The following is a 13,681-nucleotide window of genomic DNA, read 5'->3' on the forward strand; positions in this document are numbered from 1 at the left end:
TTAAATTAAATGTCTGAGTTAAAAGGAACAAGTAAAGGAGAAAACACTTTTAACTATTATTGCTATGACACCATATACAGTACCATGTTGCTCAGGTAATTTTGTTCTAAAGTGCTAATCATAAATTAAATTTAAAAGTAGGTAATCCCATCTTTTACATCCATAGATTTTCTATTATTGATTAATGTTGTGTCTATATCATTTTCAATTGGTTATTAAAATATTTAATGACATGCAGTAAATTTTAACTTATATATGGGGGATACCCAATGTTATTTTGGCTCTTAATCTAATATTGTAATGAATGCTTCAGCAATCCATTACTGCATCTGAATATTGTCAATTTTGTGATTTATGATTATTTCTATATATATTATACAATGTTCTTCCCTTATTGAAAAATCATCTATACATGTTTAACAGAAAGGAGACATTATAAAATTAATATATGTGACAGTTATTTTACAAAGTTGTGCTTTAGCTTCTGTGTAATTAAGCTCTGATTACTGAATGATTGTGATGACAATTTTTTCTTTTATTGACACCTAGTCACTCTCTGGCAGAAGACAGGGCTTGTCGACTTACAATGGTTCTAACCTTTCACCTCAGTGGGACGGATATTCAAACTATCCCCAGTTGGAGTGACGGAAAGCTATTTCACTCTGATGACTGACTGGAGCCTAAATGAATACCCTTGTATTCATACTGCAGATCCCGCAGAACAAGAATCCATCTCAGAGCTGTCTGACAATCGGCACTCATTTGTTCCTGTGATTCGCAGGCATCCTGGGTAACAAGCTTCTGGTTGTGGAATAGGGAAAGGATGAATGATTATCTTTCTCCCCTGTCCCCCTATAGCCTTGACCAAGAGGAAGGTGCAGATAGCCTTTGTCATTGACCTTGATCACCAACATGCCTGGCTTCAAAGCCTTGAGAGACCTGGTTCTATACTCGGTGTCTGACACAACACTTTGACTTCTTATCCTCCGTGCACCTAGAAAGATTACTCTCTTGAGCACTTTCTATATTTTCATATTTTACATAATGTAACTGTAAAGCAGCAGCAAGTGCATATCCTTATTAATGGCATGACAATATCATTGTTGGCACTAAGAACAACTATTAATATTTTAATAACCTTCTCCAATAGCGACATATAGTGTGTATTATTCAGATATGACACTTATTTTAGAGATATTTGTGACTATATGCACAGTGTAAAAGACGTACACATATAGTATATAATATAAAGTATAGAGTGAAAAAAATAAATGGGTAGATATTTGTTACATAACGTACTCTAAGCATTCTAATAATAAACACATATTCCTATACTGTATATAGATGTTCAGAGTCTCATGTAAGATGTATGATATATTCCATTTATTTATGAAATCCGATGGTTAGAAACCATTTCAGATAAGCTTTTTATAAGTAATCTTGAGGTTAGGGGTCATTGCCCTTCCTGCTCTTGTGAGAAGTCAATTGCCCTTAGGCCAAGGAGCATGAATTGCACTCTATACAACAAGAGGTTTGGAAAAAAGACTGGTTCATAATAATTTTATTTTAAGACATGACACAGTGAAACAAACTGGAGCTACAGCATTTAAAGCCTGAATTTTATTTCACCAGGATTGTAGAGCCCCTTTCCTCTGTGTGACCGAAAGGAGTTTTGGGATCCTTTCTGACACACTGCTTACATGTATTTTCATGCAAATTCTACACATGAGCTTCCTGCCCTGCTGTAAAAGATGTAAATATCTATGAAATTTTCCAGATCAAGTTATGCTGTCACAAAGGAACCCAATCTGTGAGCAAGCAACCATAGACTGTGCCATTCGCCACAGGTCAATACTATGACGGATGGGTCTGAGGTGAGTTACTGCGAATGCCATAGACTCCATTCTCTGTTGAAATAGCTGAAAAGACAAATTAATACTGAAGTGGACAGTATTGAACTGGACTGTCTTGCAATGCACTCGAATAGACTGAAGTAGATTACCAAAATCAGACCTCTATGTGCTTCAATCAACTGGACTGGCTTTGTAGGGTAAACATCACAAGGGAAACTAGATATGAATAGATTATGATACAAAACAGTGGCTGGGAGAAGCGAGGCTGTCAAAAGGCTTTGTTAAAAGATGTAGCCAACCTTGAATGTGCAAATTTCAAGTGGTACAGGGGTTTCTTTCCTTCATTCATTTTGATTAGAAGGAATTATTGAAGCCTCTGTGCAAACAAGATCATTTTTCTAGGGAAACATATTGGGGACTTGGGAATTTCTAGCTATATCTGAGTTGATTGAAAATCATTCTGATTTGGCAGCTTCAAAGGTTACCTGCGAAATGGGTTCAGGAGAGGTCTAAGCTCAGTTCCCAGTGCCAATCTGATTCAATGTAGCACTGCTGGCCGGGGAGAAAGCAAAGTGACTGGGAAATATCTACTCGCTGTTATCTTGTGGATGCAGTCCCTAGATTCAGATGGAAGGCAGGAGTGTGACCTAATAGTTCACTGCTGAAGGCTGGGAGCTGGGTGATCCTGGCTTTGAATGTCATTGACCCCTGAGGTGACCTTAAGCGTGGAGCTCTGGGGTTAGTGAATACCCTCCCAGTGTGGTGGAGGTGATAGAAAAAATGATTGCATGAACCTTTGAAAGACCCCAGGCCTATAATAAGAAGTGGACACTGCCATACACTGTTTCAGGGGGATTCACATCCACAAAAGCATAGCTTTCCCCTTAAGCAAAGGAGAGCAACAAAGCCTTATACAACATGAATGCTAGATCCTTTACTGGTGAAATTACTGAACAAATAAAAAGACATCCTTATCTCAATTTCAAAATAGTTTAGTTAAACCATTTTATTTTTAAAATGTGTTGTATACTGTATGCCTTTCTCTGTGGGTCAAGCTTAATTTTGTGTGGAGCATTGATAAATAATGTTTGTGTGTGATGGAGCCAGTCTTTTCCTTGTACCATTTTAATTGTGCAATGAAGAAATGTTCACACCATGCTTGTTATCTGCATCTGGTAGCCCCAGTACTGTGTGTTAATGGAACCTCCAGATAGCAAATCTCTTTGGTTCTTTGAAATGTCTCAAATTAAGTATTACTGGACAGCAGTTAGTGGCATTTGTTGCCAAATATAAAGCTATTTTCAAGCCAAAATGCTTAACTCATGCATTATAACAAATAATTTAACTTTAAATGCATAAAGAATATTTGACATTTACATGAAACGAAAGGGGATATGCTTCCTTCTTATTCCTTCTGTGACTGACTGACAATAGTTTGTAAATTGGAACAGAATTATTAAACCTTAAGAAAGGAATGACACTCATTAGGGTAATCCATGTCTATTGTATACTTTTTCTGATGCTGACCACAACATTTTTCGGTTCCACCTTATTGATCATCTACCAATACATTCCAATGAGTATTGACGCTGGGCACAGACTGTGCAAAGACATTACTGAGAGGTTTAAATACAATGGATTAGTGCAATGCGGCATTTGGCTGAAGTTAGCCCCTGTAGCTACAAGATTTTCTCTAAATTGCCTAAATATACTACTGTATATTAAGTACTGCAATGGAGAATATTTTTTTTTTATGAGAGATAATAAATTGCTCGGCACCTGATCTGACCTAGATATCCATATAGCAGAAAATAGAATTATATTGAATCCTCAGGGGAACAGAATTTTGTCTAGAATCAAGAAGGAAAATCAGAGCCAGGCAATTCTAATGAAGTTGCTCATAAGCAGTGAGAAATATACAGAAGGAGAAAGCTCCCAAACACTGTCAATAGAAAACAAATTCTATTACCAATTTGAACCTGTTCCTGTTGTTGAGTGTTTCAACCCAGTCACTGAACTTCCACTTAGATTTTTGATTTGGTAGTTGTCTTAACGCTGTCAAGCACATCTTTGGGTGATTGATGAATGTTACAATGGTCTTGTGATGCATTAGTCTTGGAGGTTTATTTAACAGATGTTTTTTTGAGAAATATAATTACAGTATATAAAAAAACTAGAAAAAAACAAGGAAGAAGATGTGGAACACCTGTCAGAATATCAGACTTAGTGAAAATGAGACTTTTGTCTATAATCTATGCTCTTGACTTTAAAAAGATCAGTGTGTTAAAAGGATGTTAAGCAAACTGATTAAAAAGAGAATTATTACATTATAGGATTTTGGAGTACCAAGTTGGAGAATAGCTGGGGGCCTGGATTGTGTTTGGATCTTCCCAGCTGCACTGAGTTTAGCAGACAAAATTCTATTTTGGAACAAGGAAAATGATTATCTGCCCAATTGAGGTCGAAGTATAAGTTTTAAGGCAAATAAAAGAAAGATAATGCTATCATTATAATTTCTATGCATCTTGTTTGAGGTGTCAACTTGTACTATTGTTGTACTTGTACTTTTTGCCAATGTACTGTGTTTTCAGGCTACTCCACTCCACACACATTCTACCTCTTTAGATTAATGTTTAAATCATAACCTTATATTTTGTGGAGATGTTTGCTTTTAAGGCACAAGTCATTGCTTTAATGTAATAAGTACTCAACTCTATTAAATATGTTTTTAGACAATGACCTTGTACCGATAAAGAAGACCTTACATATTTCAAAGTTTTCTTATGACTTTTTTGACCATGGCACTACACAGCTGCATAAAATAAAATCTGTATAAGATGTAAATAAATTTCATTCAGAAAAGTGCTTTAATCTAACTGATCGGTTTTGAACAAGAAATGAAGAAAAAAAATACTTTTTCTCATTACTGTAAAAATGTTTCTTCTGTGACATTATATTCTCTGATGCAGTAACTGGACATATGTTCTGAATAATAAAATGCATAGATGAGTCTTTTAGGCTGGAGGCTGAGAACTCAGAGATGCAAAAAATGTGACTCTCACTTGCCATGCCATGCACATGAAAACACATCACCTAGTAGCTCAGCCCCAACCAGCTGGAAAACTGAGAACAAACTCACCTTCCCCTCCTGATCTCTCCTGAGCCCAACACTCATCAACTAAGGAACCAAACAGGAGGGCTTGTGGTGACCTGTACTAAACAGGATTCTAAGTGGCTGCCTACTGCATGGGAATTGTGTTCTGTTCAAAGCGAGCAAACAAGTATATTGTACAAACCCCATTCCAAAGGCCTCCTTCAGCCGATTTAGAGATAGAGACAGGATAATGCTGTGCAGCCAAATTAGGTTTTGTGTGTGAAGGTGCAGACTAGAGGATTGCGTGTTGCTAGGGATATGGTGGCCTATCACAGTTGATCTTGACAGTGAAAATTGGTGCCTTAATTTCCCAGAGGTCTCCGTTGCTCTTGACTTAGGCCTCATTCTGGTTAATCACGCTGTCATTCCCCCTGCGGACTCTCTTTTGACATCTTCATCTGAATGGAGAAATTAAAGGACGCAGTGGTTACCACTAAAAATACTAAATGAATAGAAGGACAGACTCAGACCACTGTCTTTTTTATACTAGATATGTATATTATCTTAGTCTTTTGATGGTAAACTGAACTCTCTTCTTGTATGTACTGTACAGTATATGTTGTAAGTTTAATATTTAAGCACATATAGAACTCTTTGTATTCTAGTTGCCAGAACTTATTTACTTTTAATAAAAAAATGCAAAACTGCTTTCTGCTGGTATATACTACAATATAAATATATAATATAATAATACTGCTTCAGATCACATTTTGTCTACTAAACTATAGCACACAGCACATGAATGGCACTGTTTGGGTTAAGAATCAGAGGTGTTTTTATTATGTATTGAGGAGCAACTCGTGACGTATGCCTGCTCATCCACTACGTCATGTGACAATCTAAGGAACAATCAGTCTGACCTTTAACTTACTATGCCTGCTCTGTTAGTATGAGTAAATAGATTAAACCCAGTTTGCAAATAATCCCTTGTTTCTGCCACTAGGAGGGGAGCTGAAATCACTCTCATTCATTTCAATGAACATTGAATCTTAACAAAGACACATTGAGGCTTATATTACTGACTCACAGTTCAGCGTTGTAAAATACATATGTACTGTACAGTATAGATTTGTCTTGCTATGAAAAAAAATGATAATTTCTTCAAATTGATGGCAAATAACCTGATTAATGTAAAAACATACATATGCTATCTTCACTGTGACTAATACACAGTGAAGTTTCTTTGACACTGCAAGAGATCTTGCTTCATATTCATTTGGAGGATTAATACTGAAAGAGGTACAAAACTGAGATTTTAGTCACTTTAATTGCAGAGCATTTGACTACAATGAAAATAACAACAACAGAATCAAAACTCTCCTCATCAGCTGCAGATAAAAGTGGTAACTTACACAAATATGGCCAGAGGGTATATTTATAATATCCTGATCCTGAATGGAGGTGAATTTGTTGGCCTCCTGACAGAGCCAGGACTCAAAAGCACAGTCCTTCAGCTCTTCCTAAGTCAGGACCAAGCAGGCGGTGCGATGGACATTTACACAGAGCTCCCGGTCCACCTTCCTCACTGCCCTATTGATTGGCCTGTTTGATTTACAAAGAAAGTGGCACTTCAGGAGAAAAAAAAAAGATAAATGACCATGACGGTTTTGCCCTGAGCCCTCCCTTTCTGCTAATGACTGAGGAAATGAAGAGTGTTTAGTGTCACATGGCTTGAGGTCAGTGCTGAACACAACTATCGGTGGATAACAACAGCAATCAAGAAAACCTGCTCAGGGTAAAACAAGGGCTAAACCATGCAGGGATCGTCTAGTAAGACTGTCATTTACCATAAAACTGCTGAGGTTTCCCAGACTACTCTTTCTCCCCATTACAGTGTTTCTGACTGGGATCGGTTGTTGCCCAAAATGGATGGTTTATTTTAAGATATTGATTGAAGAGATTAAAACAGAAGTCATTGTAATAAATGCTTTTTTGAATTAATCTGTTGCTTTGTTTCTAAACATGGTACAAAGTTACCACACAAACCGCTGAAAGCAATAAAACAACAACATGCAATTGTTTATTGCAGAAATGACATGGAACAAAGTACACTCTAAACAAATTCAAAACACTTTGTGCTGAAAGGAAGAACAGAAATAAGAGACTGTTCATTTTTATGATTCATGAACATGAATTTATACAAAAGAATTGTCTAATTTCTTCAGCAAATGAAGTCTTATGGTTCAATGTAAAGAAAAATGAGTCCGTCTGTGGACATCTTTTTATCAAATTCAGCTCTTCAAGAATTTCTGAGGAGACATGATAATACCTGGGGTGAGATGCTTTTTATAGACTGTTTTTGGTACTGTAAGTGCTTGCAGTGAACAAGAGGCACAGTCACCAGTGACAAGGTGACAGTATTTTTCCAGGACATGATCTGTAGTGTGTCTTACAGGCAGTGTTTTACAGTTTTCAGGTGTGAGCCAAACAAGAGTGTTGACCCTTAAAATGGCTTTATAAAATAGTCTAAAGTGAAATCCATAACACTAAAGCACCTCTGGTGGACAAAGGGTAGTTTCTGCACACTGTAACACCCTGACAACTCTGCACATTTTCCACAGCAGCAAAGATCACATACTTGATGTCAGATAGATCTTTTATATTACAGATCTTTCATCTATAATATAAGAGGGGTTGCCTAATTTTTAAAAAGATCAGTTCACTCTTCATAACAGGTCAGTTTACATACCGAGGAAACCAAACAGCCCAATCAGATTTTTAATAGTTTTCTTTCCTTGATATTGTCATGGGCACAAAGACGAAAGAGGAATATGCCCCCGGAATAAGTGTTTAGATTTCCAGTTACAGTATATGAAGTTAAAAAAAGGAAGATATACCTTGGAACAAAGACTTTATAAAAAGAAAAGTCAGTAACTCAGTAGTCTATGTGTTCCCTAGTGGAAGAAAAATGTGTGTTCACATAAAAACATATTGTTTGTTCTGCTGAGACTCCTGTCTGCTTGCTTCAGAATTCAAGGACTGCTTCCAGCTAGCCATGTATTCCTGTGATCAATGTCGGTCGGGTGTACACAATTAGTTTTTCCAGTAAATCTCACATGTGAACTCCCTGGCTTTCTGTCTACAGAGCTGCAGAGAATAGGTTATTTTTAACCACTGCAGATCTTACGACCCTGTGTATGCACTTTAAACTGTTTTATCTTTACTACCAATGGTTAGGGTCTCATTCTCCAGATTTTATGTTTCAAAACTGTATGAAACTGACATAATTTAAACAAAAGCAGTAGAATGTAATTTAAAAGTGCTGAACTGTTTCATACAGTGATGCATTTATGCTTTCTCAAAAAAAAAATCCAAACTTTTGTCTTTAAAAATGCACAAAATACTTTTACAAATGGAAAACAAAGACAAATAATAGAAAAAACACAACAAATTTCAAGACAAGGAGCACTTACATAAGTAGTGTCACTTTGCATTCTGACGCTTTTTGCCTGTTCATCTGCTGCAAAACGTTTTTGATCATCAACTATACAAGGACAATATATTTCATTTCAGAGTTACAGTAATTTACACTGAGATTGACAGGTCTACATAACAAAACATATGCATACAATGAAGTGATGACTACTGTGAGTTGACATACTTAACACATTTTTATTATTTAAAATAACTTGTAAAGACTTCTAAAGAGTTTACAAGTTAAAGGGCACCACATAAAGCGATATTTCTCTTTTAAGAAACAATCACATGCAGAGAACTTCAAGAAAAAGAAACCTCCAGGTGTCTTCATTTGCTTACTCAGCACATTGTGACAGAATAAGTTCAAATTCAGACCAGACGCACTGCAATCACATGCAAAGGTTCACACAAACAAATCAATTCTTGGAGCTCTTTCATCTACAACCTTGAGAGCGCTTCTGTATGGATTTATGGGAGCACAGGTTCAGCCAATTAGTAAACTAACAGAAAAGTATCAGAACAGAATATAAACAGTTATGTACAAAAGCACAATGTGATTTTATGCAATAGCATTCTCAGATGCTGTCAGTCTCCATCAGTTTCTGTTGCCATCTGACTCATTATTTTGTATTCATCAATAAAAATAAAAAAGGATTATTTTAGATTTTAATTAGCTGGCTTTCGTTTCAAATCATGTTGGTCAAACTCATCCTAATTTAACTTTTTTTCCAATATTTTTATGCTTGCGGTTTCATCTGTTTGAATAAGTAGCATGAATAATAATCATGAAATCTGTAGAATGCTACATCAAATGAATCAAATAAGTAGTTTGCAATTTAGGTTCTTAGATGGTTTGAAAAAGGAAGGAAATATTGTTTCTCGACAGTTTATTTCAGCATCCTGAAGGTTTCAATATATTGTAATCAATTAAATAATTAAGATTATGTTAGTAGCATTTGCTGGAATGTCCACAATAATTAGTCTTCTCATCTCTTTGTGTTGTACTGCCTACATAGTTTTACTGGAATCCATTTTGAACTAGATACATACAGTATATTGTTCAGTCTTCAGTCTGGTACTGTATATTGTTACTGTAACAGCCATAAACGTATCAATAAAAACAACAAATTAAAAGAAAGCAAGAAAAGAAAAAATCGATTTTTGTGACTTTTTTCAATTTTTCTTAAATTTCCATTACATTAATAATGTAATGTTAGGGAACAAGGGTATCTTATTTTAAAATGATATGTGTGCTAGCACCAAAGATGGTTACCAAAACAGAAATTTGGGCACATCTTGAATTCTGTTTAACGTGCCTCCGCTGCTTGTTTTCAACACCACAGGCTATTATTACGTGTTTTGTAAGTGGTAGCCAGATTCTAAAGAGGTTGTTGTGAAATCAACCAACATTACCTCATTAAGTCAATAATTCATGGCCTCTTTTATCTAAAGTGGCAACCTCACACCATCAATCCACAAAACGGCCACTTCTCCCAAAGTGTATGTAATGATAATAATGGATTTTCCAACAGTACACTTTCAACACAAGGTCAGTACACACATGAAAAACAGACCCACTGTTCTGGCTTGGTTAAAGAAATACAATGTTTATTATCAGATCCAACTCAGAGAATTTCAGAACAGAAGCTTGCACCTTGTGTTAGTTTTTTTTGTGTGTACGCTTCTTTTTGTGTATTTTGTCTCACTCAGCACTGTCCCTCTTTCTTTTGATACACACTAGAATGCATTCCTATCTTTGTGAGGGATGTCTGTTCTATTCTATGTACTCAGAGCATACAGTATCTCAAATGAAACACCACATGGAATGAAAATAGACGCACAAATATTTTGCCACCCTTAGCTGTAAGAGAAAATTGATTTTTTTAGACGGGGTAGTTTCTCAGGTTTTGCTTTTACAATGACAATATTACATGCTCACACACACTTTTTATGAACAGAATGCTGTCTGTCTGTGTTTCACGAAGATTAGCATAAGAAAAAGAAATTTGTTTTGGGACTACTTGTGATTAAAATATTGAGATGGTGGTATTAATAAATGTGGAGAAGATGATCTGTCCATCCAATGTAAGAAAGGTATACCTGGTAATGGTACAAATCTGGGCTACACTGTGACAGCATACCAGTACTGTACATCACAGAGCACACATACAGTACATTACACAAGCACATTATAGAAACACCAATTAACATGTGAAGTATAACAATGGCCATAGTGCAAGCAAACCTGAGCAAGAAGAGAAAACTCATGTGGACATGGGGAAACCCAACAGAGAAAGTGGTCTGTGTAGCAACAACACTAAACACCATGCCACCATACTGTCCTGGGAAAAAGAGTAACTGCACTTTAAAGATCTGTATCAGCACTCTTTAAAGGATACAAATTCAACAATTATATCCTTCATCCTGATCTCAGATTTCATCCATATTTTTTACTGAAGGATACTGTACAAGCATTTGTATGGAATGCAAACGTTAGATGCAAAAGTGTGCTGCATACCTCACTGATGTTGTTAAGACTATCCTGAATGAACTGAAACTAATTTAAATAATACTTTTAAAAGTAATATAAAGATCAATGATTTTTCTGATAATGTCCTTGTTTAGAAACAATTATAACTGCACAAACCATGGTTAAAAATTGAAAGTTTCACAGAAATGTACAATGCTTATAACTTTTATTCATTAATAATCATAATGATAGTCATGACCATGTTTGTATCCTAGGTGATATAATAGAAAATCATAAGTAAAATATCTTTCACTGAAGAAAAAAATGATTGGAAATCTCCAGATACTTTTAATCTTTAAAAACAACTATCAACTGAATACATTCTATACTTCTACATTTTTATTAGCAATGAGCCTATCCCTTTTTTAATGTGATAATTTCACTGAACCTTCATGTATAAAAAGCTAGCTTGTCAAAACTGTGGTATTATTTAAACACAGTGGGGTTTTATGTCAACGACATTTTATTCCTGGACTCTTAATCCTATGTTGAATAAACTGAATAGAGCTTAATAAACGGTATTAACAACACTAGCAATCCTCAGACAAAGGATGAGTGAAAGCTTTGCTTGCAAACCATAAATGCTGTTACCCTGTAATCTACTGTACAAGATGGACAGTCTCGAGAGAGCAGAAATAACTGAGATCAGAGCATCTGACACCTGGCAGAAGAGAAAAAAGTCACTTTACTTTCGTCGTACCTTAACTGCGTTTAAGGAGAAAGAATATAAACAACAACAGTGGTGAGGGGAGGCATGTTTTTTAAAAGCTAAAATTCGAACAGAAGTTAACGTGCTCAGCACTCAGTCTAACACCTTTTCTGACTTAGAACTCATTGAAGTTCTTCTCATGTCCTCTCAAGTAGCACTATAGACCACTTCCTGAGTTGTGAACCAGTAAAATGTGCCTTGCCCTCTGTGTAACCCTTGAAGATTAGAGATCCTAATCTTTCAAAGATGCCTGTTGACAGACTTACCTGTTATGTTGCACACTGTGTCCGTTGGGGTTTATGACGCTGTTGCGCTGTTGGTATAGTGGTGGTGGTGGTGGTAGTGGGGGGGGGTTACTGCTTTACGACACTTAGGTGTCTTACTGTTCAGTTAGGAGTTAGGCACAATAAAGAGCAGACGTCTGCGAAACCTGTCCACCTCAGTCCCTGTTTTTTTTGCAGTCAAACATTACTCTTCAATAAGATTGGTCAGACTGTGGATAACAGCTGTGGATAATGCTAAATTAAAAGATGTTAATTTACAATTACTTTACCTGCATCCTTACTTTTTGCAGTGCATCATGTAGTTTTTCCATACGGTATGTTTTAAAATTCACAATAATATGTTCACGTAAAGATCAATAAAAACTGAATGCTGGCTTTGCATTGTTGTATTATGGGAATACATCATTTAAATACACAAAACACAAAACAGGACATTTAAAAACACATTTGGCAAACCACTTCAACACAATTCTATTGTGATTGTTTTTCGGACGAAATCGGACACTGCAGACAACTAATAATAGTAAAACCAGGCAAGTTGAAGAGTTGAAAGCAGTATTTTTTCATTTATTTCTAAAATACGTATTGCTCAGAGGAGTGCTTTTGAAACATTGAAAGTTTCAGCTGAAACGTGCTGACGGATTTTGAATCACTTTAAATCAAATATACATTTGTTCAATTTTTTTTCATGAACATTTGTTCAATAGAGGGTTTGTCCCCAAGCCATTACATCTGTAGTACCAAAATAGTGTGTGTGGACAACTGGACCATGAGTCTTGCCATACCCATGACGGCTGTTGTAACAGATGGATCATGCAAAGAAAGCAGTAACAATTTCATGACATTTACCTCGGGATATTTTGCACTGAAACAAGGCAATGACGCATGTTATTGGACCCAAGTGAAAGCTGGGCCGGTGGAGTCCTTTCACCAAGACAGACATCCACGTTCCTTGCCCTGTTCTTATTAGTGCCTCAGTCACTATACTGTATATCAAGAAACAAGTCTTTTTTAATTGACAAAGCATGGGAATTGTAATCTAAAATCTAATCTAAATCACATATTTAAACAAGGAATTTGATCAAATTAGGTATTTAGTCAAAATTAATCTTGACATACAGTGTACAGTAATATATATTGAATATATATTCAAGTTTATTTTCATTTTCTTTAGCAACATATAACTTAAATAATCATCTCAGGATCCAGGTGCCAACTCTGTAACAGAACCACTGCTAATTTCCTGACCACTTATGGAAAAGTTTTTTTTTTCCCACGAGATTAACACAAAAAAAAGAACAATTCTCAAGAGATTTTGTGTGAAATGAAAAGAGAAATGAAAACGCACACAAAGCATGCTCTTAAAACTGTAGGACAAAACACTAGTTCTTCAACCCAAATGTAAAACGTAGACATGTGAAGACACTTACCTCTCCCGTGACAGTTACAGTACGTGTTAATATAGTTTTACACATTAGTCCATGCATGGCTACACACAGAGAAATCAATTGGCCAAAGTGAGAGAAAGCTCTCTGTGGTGAAGCAGAGGGATATTCATTCTGTACCCCTAATGTGTAGTTCCATCCCCCTACACACCACAGGTGTAATTGCAGACATCTTTAGCTTTGTGTAAATACACAAGGATTCTTGTAATTCTCAATGCCCAGTGAAGAATCCAACTGTTGCAGCTGACAGAACAGACATATAACATATGGATCTGTAACATATACAGGA

General features: G+C 36.0%; 1 long non-coding RNA gene across 1 annotated transcript; it reads right to left on the reverse strand.

The window, feature by feature from the left end:
* Window positions 1-3,720: 3,720 nt before the first annotated feature.
* On the reverse strand, window positions 3,721-12,006 carry LOC148659016 (uncharacterized). Its single transcript, XR_015940291.1, has 3 exons — window positions 11,930-12,006; window positions 8,421-8,491; window positions 3,721-5,405 (listed from the first exon to the last, which is right to left on the reverse strand). It is a non-coding gene; the product is annotated as an uncharacterized LOC148659016 (long non-coding RNA).
* Window positions 12,007-13,681: the final 1,675 nt, after the last annotated feature.

This window comes from Lepisosteus platostomus, chromosome 7 (assembly GCF_059453375.1).
Source record: "Lepisosteus platostomus isolate fLepPlt1 chromosome 7, fLepPlt1.hap1, whole genome shotgun sequence".
Lineage (NCBI taxonomy): Eukaryota > Metazoa > Chordata > Actinopteri > Semionotiformes > Lepisosteidae > Lepisosteus > Lepisosteus platostomus.